Source organism: Adiantum capillus-veneris, chromosome 5 (assembly GCF_014529385.1).
Source record: "Adiantum capillus-veneris isolate H3 chromosome 5, ASM1452938v2, whole genome shotgun sequence".
NCBI classification, from domain to species: Eukaryota; Viridiplantae; Streptophyta; class Polypodiopsida; order Polypodiales; family Pteridaceae; genus Adiantum; species Adiantum capillus-veneris.
In genome coordinates this window covers 155260646-155280141 of record NC_140935.1, presented here as the reverse complement: position 1 = coordinate 155280141, position 19496 = coordinate 155260646, and the positions used below count along the sequence as shown (strand labels likewise).

The following is a 19496-nucleotide window of genomic DNA, read 5'->3' as shown; positions in this document are numbered from 1 at the left end:
GAAGCCATGCTTAGATTTTACGAGTTACCTGAAGAAGGTGACACACTTTACTTTTTTCTTTGGTATTATTCTTATCATAGACGCTGAAGTTTAAGGTCTTAGCACTATTTATTTTGTAGTGCTTGGCACAAAAGTCGCTTTTGTGCTGAAACTCGATGAGTGTCAAATAGTGAAAGGCCGAAGGTTAGAGAGGCTAAGTGTCACTCTAATGAACGAGGCCCTTCTGCAAACCAAGCGAAGAGATTCAGTCGAGCCATATCCCACCCTATCTTTTAGCGTGCAATCAGAGAAGGACATTTGGTGGTTGGGTGCTATTGAGGTGCCCAAAGAGACCAATGGAGTACTTTCATGGATTTTTGAGAGAACTCCATGGATCACAGAAGTAATACACTCCCAAATTGCAGGTCAGAAGTTAGAGATTGAGGGCTTTGGTAGTTATGATGTGGAGTGGCACTTAGGTGGGGATTTGAAGACCATAAAGTGTTTGCTTGGCTGCAAACAAGGGGCTTCTTCTCTCATGCCTTGTCCATTTTGCACTCGAGGGTACAAACCTAATGGACAAAAATCACATAAGAGCACTGCAAAGGCCGGTTACATGCTTCCATGGCAAGGGCATGGAGAACAAGGGTTAGATTGTCGTGATGTCGGAGATGAAGGTAGAGAATGGGAAGCGTCTATTCTGAGATGTCCCATGCTCAATGCCCCAGACCGTGATCAAAAGGACCACGCTTGGAATCCAATCTTTCGATTTCCTCTATCGAATGTACATTTTTGTACATTACACGCATTCATGCGTATTTTTGATAGGCTATTGAAGCTCCACATTGACTATGCTTTCACAATGAAACCGTTGGAAAAGTCCCAGGAAGCGATCGAAAGAGTAGAGGTACTCTTGAATTCCATTGGCTGTCACGGTGGAAATGTGTCTATAGTTGCTGCAAAGAACACAGGGGAGGCCCATGAAATTGCTCAACAAGTGTCAATGAGTGGACAAAAAGCTAGACACTTTTTGAAGAGAGTTTCCCAAGGAAATCCAAGTCGATATGAGGCTCAAAACAACTCCAACCAGCAGACAGGTAACCTTTGGGAGCTTTGGAACGAGTTATGCAAAGCTACTACTGACAATGATTCAAATGGCGAGATTGCAAACAAGCGCAAGCAAGTTTGGGCCCATTTTGATAAAATGGTCAAGCTTATGGGACTTAACAGCACAACAGAAGAACAACGTCAATCATTTCAAGAAGCTTTGGCGGATTTTACCAAGGTCTTCACCCTTTCTTGGGGTGAAAATAACATCACACATTACATGGTAAGTCATTCATGGTGTATTCATTACTAAGGATTGTTTTTATTTAATAATGTGGATCGTTTACTCATGTGAATAGCATATCTTGTTTACGCATGGTGCATTTTTTATGCACAAGTATGGATCGCTTGAAATTTTTAGCACTCAAGGCATGGAGAAGTCCCATTATCGAGCAAGGGGAGTGTACTTCAAAAATACTCGACATGGTGGTGGAATGGTGCAATCCAATTATTTGGAGGAGATGTTCAACTGGTTTTTTCGCACAACATTTGCTCGTAAGCTCACAATGGAGCGTGCGCGACAATCCAAGATTGCTATTGAAGTGCGCAAATGGAGTCGTCAAGAGCATAGCAACAAGTGGCAAATGTCGCAAGGTCCCACCGAGCATGCTGCATGGCGGCGATGCAGAGTGCGACAAGGATCAAAGTGGATACTACGCGAGTCACTAAACGTGAACACAGGGTCCAACTCTTAGCGACATGTTTATTTAAAAAATAATACTTCTTTTAAAAAAATTAGTGTGAACAGGGCCCTTTTTAAATGGGCCCTTATAAATATTGCATGCTCTCATAAATCACTCATTTCTTAAGAACAGGTGAGCTCTTACCAATGAAATGGCGCGCACCAAACAAACCGCGAAAGAGCATCCGCCTGCCAACAAAAACACCCTCCAAGGATGTGAGAAGCCGTCATGGCTTAAAGGCACAAGAAAACGGCCACGAACACCTGGCCGTTCTAGGAACTCTTCTGATAGTGGGCATGGTGGTAGGGCACGAGAGTCATCAAGGACTGTTGAATCTCCACCTCCTCAAGATATAACACCTAGAAAGAGAATGAAGCAACGTGCCCAACGCTGGAGAGAAGCAGAGGGCCAACAAACATCAGAGTCCGATAGGGAGCAGCCGTCGCGCCCCCAATCACAAGCAGGACCATCCAGGACTCGGGTGGTCCATACAGACACCGAATCAGAGAGTGAGCCACCATGGCTGCGAGAAAAAATACCGCGCACACACCGGGTGGCCGTTGGGGGGAAGACATTGCCTCAAGGTTAGGGAGCTCTCCCCACACGACAAGATTGGCAACCAAGGGAAGAAGAAGAATCAGAAGAGGCTGCAGAACCAGCCCCTAAGCATGTAAATAGGCGCAAGTCTAAGTTTTTCAAGAAGCCTAAACGCCGCCCGCCAGCAAATGTGCAAGTGCCCCCAAGACAACCGCAGCGGCGCCGAAAAATAGCAAGGGCATTTGCAGAAATCCGCCACTACCAGAAGACGACGGAGCTCTTGATTCGATGCGCCCCCTTTGCTCGCACTGTGAAGGAGGTGCTTCAAAGCTATGGAAATCAGTATAGAATGCAAGCAATAGCGCTAGAGGCTATTCAAGAAGCTGCAGAGGCCCACATCATTTCGGTGTTGGAAGATACCAACCTATGCGCCATTCATGCAAAGCAAGTGACAATACAACCAAAAGATAAGCAGCTTGCACGTCGATTGCGACGAGACTTCGAGCATTAGCCGAAGTTATTTCTCTTTTTGTATTGCACACCCTTATCTTTGTAATGATTTGACTTTCCAATGACAATATGATCAACAGTTGTGTCTACTTTGTCTATTATCTTTGTAATTTCAAGTTCTGTATGTAATTGCAGTCAATTTCAGTAAATTTGTGCATTTTAAGTACCCTTGGGGGTAGATAAGCCTATAAGGGGCCAAAAAAAGCCTGGCCACAAGGGCGCGCAAATGGCCCATCCAAAACTGATGGATGGGCCATTTGCGCGCCCTTGTGGCCAGGCCTTTTTCTGCCCCTTTTAGGCTTATCTACCCCCAAGGGTACTTAAAATGCACAAATTTACTAAAACCTATTGGTTTTGCATCAATATTTTATATGGATCCTTGTGGACACCTTTTTTTGGTCATTTCAAGCTTTGAATTCCTTATAGGATATCAAAACAAATAACATATTGTGATACCAAGTGTCTATGCAACATTAATTTGGATTTTTCAAATGTCCAATGTAATTGGACTTTTTGGTGGAGGGGTGTACTAGGTAGAGCTAAAGCAGGTGATAGTGTGCTGGAAAATTCATTTCATAATTGATTTCAGCTTTTCTAGTGTCCTTGAGTCTGAACATATGTTGGAATTGCCATAAAAAGGGTGCATTTAAATGAATGATGCAAAACCAATCCATTGTAGTATATTTGTGCTTTTTAAGTACCCTAGGGGGTAGATTGGCTTATAAGGGGCAAAAAAATGCCTGGCCACAAGGGCGCGCAAATGGCCCATCCAAAACTGATGGATGGGCCATTTGCGCGCACTTGTGGCCAGGCATTTTTTTGCCCCTTATAGGCTAATCTACCCCCTCGGGTACTTAAAAAGCACAAATATACTAAAATTGACTGCAATTATATACAGAACTTGAAATAACAAAGTCACCAATCAAAAAACAATTCATATCACCAATTGAAACAATTTTCAAGATTGACAAATCAGATTCAAAAGAATTTGCAATATAGAGAGACAATTTCAAATATTTTTTATTCCTTCCAACACGGTGATTTTACATCATGTATCTGAGGAGTTCATAATTTTTTTGACCATTTCCTGGCGCCTTTTTTGCGCGTAAGGCAACTCCCCAATCAAGAGAGACTGCGCTATGGCATTTGGGTCAGTTGAGCCAATGGAAGCATGTATCCCTATCTGGGCAAGCACTTTACCACGAAAGCCAGTGCCAAACGCTGTGCATACAAGGGATCTACGCACTAGGAACACTTGATGCGCAGTTTGAGCAATGGTGCTCAAACACAAAAACTTGCTCAAAGCTTTTAACGACCAAGTCATAAAATGGGCTTGGGGAGTAAATTCATTATGGATAATGGCCACATCGCCAAGGGGAGTTGTCCTAGGTAATGCGCAAGGGAAGCTTGAGGTCCAAAGCCCGTCCGCTTGCCACCCGTCCTTGCAGCAAAATCATCAACCTCCACAACATCCTGTCATAAACCTATGAAGGTAAAGAAAAAAGACAATGAAGGATAAAATAGTAACATGAAAATTAGGATACAGTTTACCTCCTGCTCCTTGTCGTCCTCCTCCCTGTTGCCCTTTGCATCCAAGTCAATGCTCCCATGCACCACAGATACAAGCTTTGGATCATCAGATGGGAGGTCGCATAATGGCATAGGCATCCTAGCAGCCTCAACCTTGGCTTGGGTAGCTTGGAAATCTTCATCAGCCACGTGCAACTGCTCTGCTGCCAGGACCTCCGCACATACAACTGCAATAGTGTCAGCAACAGAGTCCCCATCTGGCAAGAGCTTGCTTTCTAGGGCATCTGGCGTATTGTCTAAGGGACATTTGCTGCTATTGCATAGCACGCTCAAGCATTCATCCATGTGCTGGCCAAATGCTTTTTCCAAATCATGCAGGAACACATACTCCTCCCCATCCACTAACATTGAGGAGAAGCGGCTGATTTCTACCTCTGGGATTGCCACATCTGTCAGTTGTAGTGGCACTGGAGTGTCACTAGGGCCAGCCGCAACTATGGATTTCTCAACCACTTCCTCAAGACCCCTAGGGTACTCGAGCCGGTGTGCTTTTCCTTCCGCTGCAGGGTTCATGGGGATAACCTACTGCTCCTTGGTGTCCTTGATAAAGGACCCAACTTGAAGGTGTGGTAAGCGGAGCTCCTCTAAATCAGGTTCCTCGCTCACCAAGAAGATAAATGTTGCGAGTCGAGAAAGGTACTCCACCCCCAACTTGCGCTTCTTGAGCGCTGACACCCCAGGGGCTTGCTCGTCCAAGTAATGGCCTGCATCGGTTGCAATTTCTTGGAATCGTTGCAACCGCTTGGAGAATGGACGATCACCTTTGTGTATATAGCGCAAAAGATCGCAAGGCACCCAAATCCCTGCATGTGGGGAGATAGATACAGAATATTTTATGATGTGCTCCTCCATGAATGCAAAAATCTCCTCAAATGCATCCATGTGAAGGGCAACTGTGGCGTCAAGGTCAGGGAGACGAGTAAAAAAGGTGTGAGGTCCAACTTCCCTTTGTATTTGGTGTCCTCGAGGAAGAGGATGAAGCGTGACAAAGGGGTGGATGTGGGTGCAGATGCAGAGGCTGTGGCAGCATCCATGTCTAACCTGGGGTGTGGATAGAGAGTGGAGGAGCTCAAGAGTTGCAAAAGTGAAAATAGTGAATGAGTTAGGTGGCCCCCCTTTTATAATGGACCCTGTTTTTAAGACATAAAAAAAAAGGCACTTTCACCAAAAAATGATTTCTCATCCCAATGCAAAAAATTATATTCAAAGGCATGATTTGCCGAAGCAAATCATGTTGATTACAGCGGGGATCAATATGAAAATTGCAAGAGTTACAAAGTTATAAGATCGATAGCATAGTTCCATCTATCCCCCAGTCCTCCTCGATCTTCAATTTGTCTTCCATTCTCTTCCCAATCTACGGACATTCATTACAATAAGCATCTAATGATCGACAAACCATGATGTATGAAAATGTGGTGGAAGGATTCTCACCTTGTGACCTTGTAAACGAAATTGTGCTTGTTGAAGGGCCTCAAAACCCATAATAACCAAATGTTCTCGAACATTACTGAGAGTCCAATGCTTGTTCACTTGGACTGCCTCCAAAGCATCGTTGGGTATCTTCACTGCAATGTCAAAGCTTGCAATAGCGCCGTCTACACTCTGTAAGGGAGTCCACACTCCAAGCTTGCACATCCAAAGATCATAGTGAAATCGTATGTACAAGGAGGTGCGGGATTTCAAATAGCGCATTCCAATACCTGAAGCTCCAACCTTACAACGGTACCGGTCCCCGTTGTGCATACCCTCCACAAAACCCCAGTCCTCTTCTAAAAGCCTTCCTAATTCCTCGTAATGCGCATCTTTACATACAAGCATTGTGGTAGTCTCCACAAATCCAAACTCTTTAAAAATGTGCACAAAACAATGAATAGGCAAACACCAACTCAAGCCTACAGACCTAGAAGCTTTAGAGTATTTCAAAGAGTTTTGGACATCCATTATCATCTTTTGCTTGAAAGATGCTACCGACCACAAATCTGGGACCGGCCACTCCATACTTAATAAGGAAGTTACTTTGATGGGTTCAAGCGTTCCAAATGCTTGTGTAGAAGTAGGGACAATATAGGAGTGAGAATAGAAGAAAATCCTTCTTTGAACCAGTTTGGTTGGGCAAAGATGTGGGAACATTATTGCTCCAATATCCGCATGTATAGCATTGAATGTGCCGGAGAGACTATGTAGTGGCTGCTCCTCCACCAACGTGGATGGAAATATGACTATAAATGCATGACAAATGTTAAGTATGAATCCATAATAACATTACACTGTGATTTCACACCTAGCTTTGTATTCTCAAAACATGTACTTACAATGTGTTGGAAATCGAGGTGGTTGTTGCAAGTACATGGTTGACATTGAGAAAACATGTTGCACAATGGCTACGGTCCCCTTGTCTTTGCGGTTCTTGAAGCCAAGGAGCTTTCCTTTCCAATGAAGATCCAAGTTTGCACGATTCCGCACACGATGAGGGTCAACAGCAGATGGTTGCATGTATACCCAAGCACCTTTGGTGAACTCTTGTGGCACCCACTCATCATCTACACCTCTAGTGTTGTGGCATGCAAGTGCTGTGACCTCATCCTTTGGCCGCCTTTGCGAAGTAGAGTTGGCCATGGTTGAGCAAAGCAAACTAAGAGAAGGAGAAGAACCTTGCTTGTTGCTACAATGTAGGTGGGATAAAGTGATATGAGAAAGTGGTTAACCCTTGTGGCAATGGGAGGAGAAGGTGGACAACCCTTGCTTGGTGTGGCACTGGGAGGAGAAGGTGGATAACCCTTGCTTGGTGTGGCAATGGAAGGTAGTAGGGGAGGAGAGAGGAGCTTCCTTGCTGCAGCAATGGAGATGGTGTAGAGAGAGAGAGTGTTGGAGTAGAGGATGAGTGTGATGGTTGCAACCAAGGAGGGGTTGGAAAAGGGGTTCTAGAGAGAGAAAATCACTTTTTGCCTAATAACTACTTTTGGGGGAGCTCTGGATAGCAAAAAAAGATTTTTTTTTGAATTTTAGGGTTTTTGGATGCACGTTTTGACTTTTTGAGATCAAAAAATGCTTTTTTGACCATAAAATAGTTTTAGGGGGGTTTTCAGAAGATGAAATTTGAGTTTTGAAATTTTTGAAAAATTTCAAATTTTTGGGATTTTTTCAAAACCGGATCAAAAAGGAGGGAAGTTGGAGGTTCCATATGGCCCACCCCCCCCCCACCCCACCTTCTCACTAGGTAAGAGCCCATTTAAGAAGTGTAAGACTACTTTGTCCCCCTACATTTTTGAGGGCATAGAGTGTGTCCACCACCCTCTTCTCATTGGCTGGCCTCTAATTAACCTTAATCCCAAAGGGCCCCTAGAGGGTTCATATTTTTCCTAATGATGCGAGGTACTTGTGGGTGAGACTGAAGGCAGAGACAGGCAGATATCTCTACATCGCTATTTGCTATTTTCCTCCTAGAGGACAGTCCCCCTTCTCTATTTTAGATGATGATATATGGGAGTTTTCCAGAGACGGCGACATTATTATCTTGGGGGATTTCAATGCTAGGACTACCCACCACCAGACAGTATTCTATGATACCTCAAAGGAGTTGATGCGGGAGCTTGATATTACAGAAATGGGCCTATCTACATTATCACAAGATGAGGAGCACACTGAGTATGGCAGATACTTGATTGATATGAGGATTGCACATGGATTGGCCATTTTGAATGGCCTACACAGATTCCCTGCAAGTGGTGGTTTTACATGCTTTCCACATCGGCATGGCGCTAGTACAGTGGATTATGTTATCGTTCCGCTAGGACTCATTCCTTCCTTTCAGGATTTCGTGGTGGGAACTAGACCGGTTGGGGTAGCAGTCAATCATGCTATCTTGTCTCACTGTATCGTTCCAGTTCAACACAGCTCCTTTGGGAGAGGCCTCCACACATACTCGGTATACCTTCATGAGGGAGACGGATCACATGTACACTGATGTGATATACAGGTAGCTATGCACTCAAGAGCCAGGACGACCACTAGATGAGCTCACCTAGATTCTGACAGAGATGCTGCATGATGTAGCATCAGAGACATATCCGAACAGCCAGCCTACACGCAGACGATCTGGGAGCATGCCTCAGAACAGTTGGTGTGATGAGGAGTGGAGAGAGATGAGGATCAGATTACAGAGTGAGGTGCTCATGGGTACTACTACACATAGACAGTCACGTATTATCTTCCGCCGCCTAGTGTGACGAAAGAAGAGGGCTCACCTATCTCAATTAGAGCGTGATCTGTATCAGTTGTTTATGAGTCAGGACTCTAGTGAGGCATGGAGGCTTTTCAATGAGCACTCTCCACCGCCAGCCATCACTTCCACAGAGACATGGGGGGAATATGCTACATTTCTCTACACAGCATTGGGGCAGCCACCTTTGCCTGACCCTTCAGAGGCATGCCCAGAAACATGTACTTTCTTTATTGTTGAGAGGGTAAGGAAAGCCATTGACAAGATGAAGATAGGAAAAGCACAAGATCATGATGGTCTAGTAGCAGAGCACTTTATCCATGCCAGAGATATGCTTGCAGAGCCTCTTGCTATGATGTTTAATAGAGCCATGTATGAGGGTTTCCCTGAGACTTGGAGTATGTCTACTATTGTGCCTATCTTCAAGTTGGGAGATCCTATGCTTCCGGGGAATTACCGAACCATCATGGTTGGTCACACTCTGGCTAGGCTATATGCATCAATTCTTGAGCATGAGTTAAGTGGATGGGTTGAGACAGGGGCAACAGGACAAGCAGGGTTTAGGAGAGGTTTCTCCACTCTTGACTAGATTTTGACACTCAGAGCCATTATTGAGGAGGGTAGACACCATGGCAGGAGGATATATTGTAGCTTTTTGGATTTCCGCAAAGCCTTTGATATAGACTACAGTGCCACGAGCCAGACTCATACGTAGATTGCAAGACATGGGGATGTCCACAGAACTGATGTAGGGGATCTTAGCTTTATACAGGACAGCGGTAGGACAGGTACGCACTACTCAGGGCATGTCCGACATGGTTCACTCCACCATTGGGGTGAAGCAGGGTTGTCCCCTATCTCCAACTCTCTTTGGGATATATGTAGATGAGTTTTCAGATTATGTACATACCGAGGGTGATAGAGGTGCTCAGCTTGCAGGGACATGGATTCCGTTGCTATTATATGTTGATGATATTGTGCTGATCTCCGATTCTCCAGAAGGGATGTAGCGTCATTTGGATGCACTGCATGTATTTGCACGGGACAGTGGATTGTTTGTGAACCTTGGTAGGACCAAGGTAATGGTGTTTAACACCACGGCGCAGTGGGTAACTGTTAGGTGCAGTGGAATGAATGTTTGCGCTTTGCTCAAGATGAGTGCTCCGAATTGTGCTCAAGGTTCCTTTTTGTTCTTATGGAAGGTAGAGCCTTCTATTCTTAATGAGAGAGTGCTATGATCACAAACAAAGTGAATGGACACTGTGCATGCAAGTGTATGAGACTGAGAGATAGAGAGAGAAGAGAAATACAACACCAGAGACGTTGTAAAACCCTCCTCCGAAGGCCCCACTCTCGTCGGCGAGAGTGGTCTACTTATGATTGCACAAACTGGTACAAATTGTATGCATGAAACTGATGCAAGTCTAGGCTATGTCGACGATGACGACGGGGACAACGAGACCGACCTAAGGACTGAAGTCTGCAATCTTTTATCTGCTGTCCAAAAACGCTATGGGCTGAAATCTGCTACAGTCCAAAAACGCTGATTTTGGGGGCTGTTTCTGTAGGTCTTTGACGCTGAAAATCTGCAGGTTTAGGGCTGAAAACTGAGGCTCTTAAGGGCTGAAAACTGCGGGTCTTTCCGGGCTGAATCTGCTACTCTTTTAGGGGCTGAACTTGTAGGTTCTTCATTGCTGAAAACGCTGCATTGCTGTGGCTGAAAACGCTGCAAATCTGCAAAAAATGGTAGGTTGAGTTGTCTCCAAAAACGCTAGCTTGCTGGGATAAAAAACGCTAGGTCAGGGATTTCTATGGCGATGAGGCTGATGCAAAACGCTAGGCTTGGGACTTCCTTGGCGATGGTTGCTGATGCTGAATGTGGAAACGCTAGGGGATGCTGATGGTTCTTCTTGCTTGGAGGGGGAAACCGCCAAGGTCTTGTTGGAGAAGTTGCCTGCTGAGCTTGGCCCCAGTTGCCTCTTTTGCCAAAAAGTCTAGGTTTGCTTATACACAAACTTACTCAATTTGCCCTTCCTACTTTCCAACAAAAGTCACTTAAAAATAATAAGTGAAAAATGTCAAAAATAGGTAAAATAGGCTAAATGCACTGGAAAATTCTCCTAATGGAATCTGATGGATTCTGATGGGAATACTGATGATCATGCTGTGTGCAACCAGAGGATTTGCATCTACACTAAGTGACTGGGCATGCACGGTCTACGAATAGACTCACAAAAGTGCCAGATCACTTCTAAATTTAGACTGACTGGACTGACTGAACCCTGATCATGCTGTAGCTTGTCCACGGACGCATGAGGTTGGATGTGTCACGTGACATCCCCTCCTTTTCAAAGTGAGGTACTGGTACCGAACTGTATGGCGTCGAGGGAGATCGCCAATAGCATCCGGAATCTTGGAAGGGACTGTTCGTCGGCCCACTCTGATGTGTGGGTCGTATGGTACTTGAACTTCATAAAGGTCTGCAACGCTTGCTTCTTTGGGCCGCGCAGAAAGCGACACAAAGTCTTCTGTGGCTCCTTCAATGCTTCAACTTCGTCTAGAGTCATGCTTCTTTCTTCTTCAAGAATCTCCATGGCTGAAAATTCCTGAAACCATTTCCAACACAAAACCATGAACATACCTATTCCATGTAAAGTGACTGGAAAAAATCTTGTCTTCCTCAAAGACCGTGCATGCAATGTAGATGAACCAAGAGACGGAGTGCTAACCCGTTCACCACACACACACAAACAATGAGATCGAATCGTTCTCTTAGGATCTAGAGCAATCACCTGTGGCAATTCACAATGGAAATGCCCATGCTTGGTGCTCATACTTTCATGTGCTCTTTCTACAAATGTGTCATGCCAAGGAAGAGACATGGAATGTGACGTCCTTGAATGCATACTTTTCAGCTTTTCATGAACAATCCGCATACATTCGTGCTCATTCATGAGTGAAACGTGCACAACGTGCAATATATCATGCCTAGGAAAAGGGATCACATAAAGACGCTGATTAAAATACAGGAAACGATCACGAATGAAACACTCGAACAATGTGTGCGTATCAATCATGCGAACACATAATACTTCCTGTGAGGGTTCTTTGGACCTAGGCTCGAGAGCCAAGATCAGTTCTTCTTGTTTGATCGGATCTTCCTGTGGGGATTCTGTGGACCCCGACTCGAGAGCCAAGATCGATTCTTCGTGATTGATCGAATCTACAACGAGGTTAGCTTCGCTAGAAAAAGCATCCACTAACACATCATCCTTGTGAACAATCACATCATCTTCATGCAACTCATCATGCTTGTGAGAAATCACATCTTGAGCATGCAAATCATCATGCTGGTGAAAAATCACATCTTGATCATGATGCTTATCAATATCATTCAAATCATCATCATGCTTATCATCATGCAAATCATTATCATTCAAATCATGTGTGTCATGCTTTGGAGAAGAAGAGACCGAGAGCGTCTCCTTTTCCCGAATCTCTTGCATCGGTGCCTGCACTTGAGAAAAAAGTCGCAAGAACTCTTGCATACGTCGCTCGCTCTGTTCTTGTCTTGTCTTTCTTTCTGCCTTTCTTTCTGCTTCTCTGTCTGCTTTGTCTTCTGCGTGCCTGCGATCCATTTCTGCTTTTCTTTCTGCGTGTCTGCGATTCATTTCTGCCATTCTTTCTGCATTTCTTGCTTCGCGTTCTAACCTCCTTTCCAGAATCATCTGGTCTAAAGCCTCCATAGGAGTTAGTGCAATTCTTGACGTAGATGGGGAAGGGGGAGGGTCGGAAAAACCTCCTGGTGTGGAAAATTCTTCTTCATCTCTCTCATGCTCATCACCTCCAAGCAAAGTATCCATTCCGCTTCGAGTGATGACCATTCTGAAGTCGTGGGTTCTTATGGTCTTGGGTTCTTACGTTCACGAGGAACTTGGGTTCTTGTGTTCTTGAGGGTCTTGAGGTTCTTCTTTCGCTTGCAAACCGTGTTTGACAAGGATCTTCTCTTCACTCGACTGCTACTCCTTTCCGCGGGCGCACCCCTTGGCGGCCTTGCGCTCACACCAAGGTTGCTTTTTCCCACCTCACATCGATTGGCCGGCCGCTAAGTACACGGTCCGCTCTCAATGAGTGAAAAGAGACACAAGGGGAGGCTGGACAAGCCCTTCTTTCTTGGGATCCCTATCACTCTTCAAAAACACGATTAGGAATCGACACGCCCAAGTGAACTTGGGTTCGTGCGACCTCAACAAGCAAAGAAAATTATGTGGTTCTTTCCTTGAATGATACAGAACACTGCCAAAGCTCTGATACCAATGTTAGGTGCAGCGGAATGAATGTTTGCGCTTTGCTCAAGATGAGTGCTCCGAATTGTGCTCAAGGTTCCTTTTGTTCTTATGGAAGGTAGAGCCTTCCGTTCTTAATGAGAGAGTGCTATGATCACAAACAAAGTGAATGGACACTGTGCGTGCAAGTGTATGAGACTAAGAGATAGAGAGAGAAGAGAAATACGACACCAGAGACGACGTAAAACCCTCCTCCGAAGGCCCCACTCTCGTCGGTGAGAGTGGTCTACTTATGATTGCACAAACTGTATGCATGAAACCGATGCAAGTCTAGGCTATGTCGACGATGACGACGAGACCGACCTAAGGGCTGAAGTCTACAATCTTTTATCTGCTGTCCAAAAACGCTATGGGCTGAAATCTGCTATAGTCCAAAAACGCTGATTTTGGGGGCTGTTTCTGTAGGTCTTTGACACTGAAAATCTGCAGGTTTAGGGCTGAAAGCTGCGGGTCTTTCCGTGCCGAATCTGCTACTCTTTTAGGGGCTGAACTTGCAGGTTCTTCATTGCTGAAAACGCTGCATTGCTGTGGCTGAAAACGCTGCAAATCTGCAAAAAACGCTAGGTTGATGTGTCTTCAAAAACGCTAGCTTGCTGGGATAAAAAACGCTACGATGAGGCTGATGCAAAACGCTAGGCTTGGGACTTGCTTGGCGATGGTTGCTGATGTTGAATGTGGAAACGCTAGGGGATGCGATGGTTCTTCTTGCTTGGAGGGGGAAACCGCCAAGGTCTTGTTGGAGAAGTTGCCTGCTGAGCTTGGCCCCTGTTGCCTCTTCTGCCAAAAAGTGCAAGTCTAGGTTTGCTTATACACAAACTTACTCAATTCGCCCTTCGTACTTTCCAACAAAAGTCACTTAAAAATAATAAGTGAAAAATGTCAAAAATAGGTAAAATAGGCTAAATGCACTGGAAAATTCCCATGATGGATTCTGATGGGAATACTGATGATCATGCTGCGTGCAACCAAAGGATATGCATCTACACTAAGTGATTGGGCATGCACGGTCTACGAATACTCACAAAAGTGCAAGATCACTTCTAAATCTAGACTGACTGGACTGACTGAACCCTGATCATGCTGTAGCTTGTCCACGGACACATAGGGTTGGATGTGTCACGTGACACTAAGGAGGTCTGCCCCCACTTTTACATATGGTCGAGAGACTGTAGAGTATGCAGATACATACACTTATCTTGGGGCGGTTTTCAGTGGTCCAGTATTTTCCCTCAGGCGTGCAGCACATACGCGATTGACCAGAGCCTATGCAGCATTGGGGAGACTGAGAGGATATGTTCGCAGGTTCAGTTCCAAGAACCTCGGACAAAGCTTTGGCTCTTTGACACTTTGGTCACTTGGGCCATGTTGTACGGAGTGGAGATATGGGGCCTCTCAGTTGATCATCATAGCAGAGCTGACAGTATTGATGGATAGAGATGTATGGAGAAGCCATTGGTGTCTATAATTTCTTGGATGATTAGGGCCAAGGCCTCAGTACCACATGACATTGTTAGGGCGGAGCTCGCTGCTCCTCCATTGGTAGTGGAGGCACTCACTCGATCAGTTTTATTTATGCATAGCACTTGGGCTCTCCCTAGAGACAGATATGCTCGATTAGCACTAGAGTCTTCGCAACAGCTGGCATTGCAGGAAGATAGATCATGTTGGTATGCAGTAATGGCATCTTGGTTTCAGTTGCATGGCTTTAGTATGGACCGGCTACCCGCATTTCAGTACTCTTTGGATGCACCCTCCATCCCCCTCACAAGAGCAGAGATTACCAGGTTCATCAGATAGGACTTGATACAGTTGGATACGAAGAGGACATGATACATCCTACACATGAGCTAGGTACGAAGATGACTTTCTATAGAGAGCATCTTCTCCAACTCACGGAGGATGGTTTTGCGATCAGACCAGGATACATGGATACTCATCTATCCCACGGGATACGATGTGCTATTGGTCAGATATGCACATCCTCACATCAGCCAGAGATCGAGACAGACAGACTTAGAGGAGTACCCACTGAGTCCAGGATTTGTCAGGTGTGCCAAATAGAGCCAGAGACAGAGCTACATTACATATGTCACTGCCCAATATACTATGAGATACGAGGCCGCTTTCACTGTCTAAGGGTTTTAGGCCACTTTCTATAGTCATGAGATACTAGGATCAGAGATGCCTTGGATTATACTTAGTGGAGATTCGCAAACACAGAGAGGACCTCTTGAAGAGGGGCACAATGAGAGATCCAACGACAACGGAATTCACAGATTTCTTTCAGTCACAGACACACGAGTTCGAGCAGCCCCCACAACATAACAACACCAGAGGTACCAGAGGCATACTGCTTGATCGGGCGATAGAGTTGTGGCGGTCCCGTCGCCCATGGATGAGAGGGCCCTCTCGATATCGACGCAGACTGCACAGAGGATCCATACCATACTGGCACGACGTAGGAGCCGTCCCGGATACTGATGTATATGTATATGATGCCTCAACTGTCAGAGAGCTCCATTGTATCAGCTCACCCTTTGTCTTCCCTTTGTATCAGCTTTCACCCCACCCCTACCCACTATTTTCTTTTCAGTTCTTTGTACTTTTTGTACCCAAACCTAACCTTTTGGTCTAATAGGTCATTTTGGCCTTTTGAAGACGTTAATATTACATTTCATCTCTCTCTCTCTCTCTCTCTCTCTCTCTCTCTCTCTCTCTCTCTCTCTCTCTCTCTCTCTCTCTCTCTCTCTCTCTCTCTCGTGATTTCTTGCTTGGAGTGTCCAAGCCTGTAACATCTCAAGTCAGCAATGAGATCAAATCTCCCCCGAAAGCGAAGAAGAAGTGGAGCGCTAGGTACACCAGGTCAACAAGTTAATGAAGTGCCAAAAGCATTCACAAAAAAGGACGAAATCGAGGTCTTTTCCTAGATACTTGGGTTGGCAACCCACTTTCACGGAGCTTGTAGAATATGGATCTAAACGGAAACATCATGGCCGTGTTCACTTTGAGGGCTACTATCGTCCTGAAGAAGACGAACGGATCAAAAAAGAAAATCTCGTAAATACCATAGCAATGCAGAGGAGGATGATCTTTACAGCTAGCCAATACACTTGGGATGTTGCAGCTTGGTCCGCATGCAAAACAGCGGCAAGGCCTTCTTGCAACTTTAGCGCCCAGGGCCCTTCTTCACCATGGCAGTACCGTCCACCAAAGTGGCTGGTTCCTCCTCCCATCACCTGATTTAGCCTCATTGTACATATGTTGTCTTTTCATTGGGAGAGTCTACTCACATGCTGATGTAGCCCCCTCTAGCAGCGACAGATTGTAGCCCTCTAGCAGGGACAGATTGTAGCCCATTGGGCAATTCCATTAACTAGTAGAAGGATCTTTTTCTTGGAAAATAAAAATGCATATGGAAAATGTGTGGATGATTCAACATGCACGTTTTAGAACTGTTGCAATTGAGGGACATATAAGAACTGCACAAGTCAAATAAATTAGGATCTAGCCCCTCACGATTGGGCATAACCACAAAGAAGCCCTCTCTCCCTAGATCTAGGCAAAACCGAGAAAATGAGCCCTAAAACTCTCAAAGTTGAATAAATTGGGGGCTACAAAGAGTCATGAAGGAATTTGACAACTCATCACCAACATCAAAAACCACCCCACCATCAGAAATACTAGCTCTGCAAAGTTACTCACAAGGCACCATGATAGACAATCTTGTCCACCAATCGCAAATCAATAGGGCTCCCTGGTACTACCTGTGTGCACGCAACAACTTCACCACTTGTACACCATGTTTGCTGGGCATGTGATCAAAGAAAAGTTGTGCATCCTCCGGGACGAGCCAACATGCTCATAGGCCCGCACTCAATGCCAAAAGACGACATACATGTGTCCCCTAATGGAGTATCATAAAGATGTACAACTTTTGCCTTGTCCACCGGGCCATCCTCCAAAGACTCAATAGATTCTTTATGCTTTTTCAAGGAAGCACAAAGCAACCGCTTGAGCCTCGCAAAAGTGCTACCTTGTGAAGATAAGCTTCTCACAACAATGGCAATGCATTGTTGTTTTTGAAGCATCACAGGCAACATTGTAGCGTAATATCCTATACCTCCTTGGAAGGCTCCACAAAGTAATAAGCCCCAAAAACTTCCATGCTTTGTTTTTCTGTACTACTTGCTAGGCTCCTTGCTTCAATGTCTTTGAGCTTAGCATGTTAACTTATCTAGCTCTACTACCTTCAAGTACTGACCTTTCCATCTTCCCATTTACCGCAAGCACGTGATCTACTTTAAAGCTATTGTAGTACTTATGTATATCTATACTGCACTGCTCTATAGAAGATCATGGCATATAGTATTGGATGTTGTTACAGCCGATCTGCTTGGAAACAATGCACACTAAGCATTATCTACACATACTAATGCGTGATGTTTAAAGCAAACAAGGATATGAATTGGTGGTATCATGCAAATGAAGAGCATCGTTTATTTGTGTAGTGGTATCTAACAAAATTCTGTACATAAATGATAAGGCTTATTATGATACTAGACACCCTGATCTTGAATATATTTAATAGCTATTTGAATCGCTCTCTCTCTCTCTCTCTCTCTCTCTCTCTCTCTCTCTCTCTCTCTCATTGCGTTAAATTTTGAGCACTAGTGCCGCGAAAGTCCTTGATTTCAGCAATATTCGACTTTTGAATGGCGATGGCTAGTGCCACATAGGCAGGAGCGCTTGAAAATTATCGTCGCCTCTCTCTCTCTCTCTCTCTCTCTCACACACACACACACACACTAACAACAGGCAGCAGATAATTACGTGCAATTTGTTGTTGTTGTGTGTGTGTGTGTGTGTGTGTGTGTGTGTGAGAGAGAGAGAGAGAGAGAGAGAGAGAGAGAGAGAACCTGCCTGCGACAATATAGAAGCAATCTTCATTAACCACGATCGTGACTGCACGACTCAGAGAGTAAAAGGGCGTTGAAGAAGCCCACAATTTCTGCTGAAGAAGCCCATACAAATATATATGCTGTGCGCGGCGTGAACGAGAAGAAACTTGACGTGTTGTTCAAACTTGAAAGCTGGCTGTACAAATGTTTTTCAAACATACGTCCCTCGCAACGTAAAGGGTGCAGGATGTATTCACACCGCGGCCAAAACTTGGGCGCTCACAACCTGAAGGCTTTCTCTAAGAGCTGCGTCCCACCTAGAGCAAATAGAGGATCCATGCTCATATAGAGGCCCCACTTTTACTCCGTAAGCCCTACAAAAGACAACTCAAAAACAAAAACTTGTAGATCATCGATGTTTTTATTCACAAAAATAGAAAACAGTAAACATGACGTCCAATAATAAGCAACCATGACATAAGAAATTTGAAAAGAACCCAGCAATAGAACCATGAGAGTGTGCGAGAGTTCTTAGAGCACATGATGGTAGCAGCCACTCCAACCCCCTCATTTGATGTATTTTAAGAAGAGCCCAAGCAATTGTATTCCTAAAATTTCCATTTTTTAACATATTACTCTTTCTTTAGGCTAGAGAGAGATTTCGTATGGGATTGGTCATTAAAAGAGCTAGAGAATTTTGAAACATTTAAAATCCATTATGAACTTTTCTATTATTTAGAAATGGATTTAAATAAGATTCTCTCTTTGGCTTTAGCCTAGAAAACCATATTAACCTGAAACGGGTCACAAAATCAACACGAATGGTTATGAGAAAGTTGGGGCAGAGTGAGACTGGTGTAATATTTGAACATTCAAAAGCTACTGGGAATTCCTTAGGGGTTCTTGGCGCGTGTGTGATGAAAATTCTGAGAGCACACTTTACTAAAGGATTTCCGAGAAGATACCCTCTTGAAAACGGAAGGAAAAGGGCAATGGTGGGGAGGCAGTCAAGTGGAGACGACGCGTGGGACGTGACAGTGTGGCATGAGGGAGGCATGCTTAACGGCAAGCAATGGGTATGCTAGTGTTGTGTTGGCATTTGTAGGAAAGAGCCAGATCGTCACCTAGGGCATGCTTGGTGGTAGTCGATCGATATTCCAGTGAGCCGTTGCCATGTGTAGGAAAGAGCCAGATGATCGCATGCAAGCATCCAGGAGGGATGGAGGGAGGGAGGGAGGGAGGGAGAATTGGGGGAGGTAAGCACGACTGTAGCATGAGGACGCAGAGGTGGACATGAGGGAAAGTTTCTTTGTTTTAAAGATAATGCTGGGACATAGAAGCGATGGCGCATAGCAAGCCTACTGTTCAGAGTAGTACAATAGAGGAAATCTCATGAGTGCGTAGGTTCATATCATGAGAAAACCTTTTATACTTGGAAGTGAAATAGTGGCTTTGAAGGGTTGAGGCCATCAAATGGAATCTTAGGAGATATGAATTGAGATTGGAGTGAGTATGTACACAATAGAAATCATATTGCACACAATGGTGTAATCTTGATGAGATTATATGAGACCACAATGATAAAGATTACCTCATAGTAAGCATTCTAATAGCTAGATACATC

The 19496-nt window shown here is 44.7% G+C and overlaps 1 protein-coding gene across 3 annotated transcripts in view; it reads right to left on the bottom strand.

Moving 5' to 3' along the window:
* Positions 1-18036, bottom strand: part of LOC147458351 (protein GAMETE EXPRESSED 1-like) — a 75658-nt gene extending 57622 nt beyond the window's left edge. For 2 of the 3 annotated variants that reach the window (XM_086513006.1, XM_086513004.1), the window contains exon 1: positions 17895-18036. The gene's annotated coding sequence lies outside the window, so the exon portion shown is untranslated. Of the gene's footprint in view, positions 1-17890 lie in introns of all 3 variants that reach the window. The other variant, XM_086513005.1, reaches the window with a different exon arrangement.
* Between the last annotated feature and the right edge of the window lie 1460 nt (positions 18037-19496).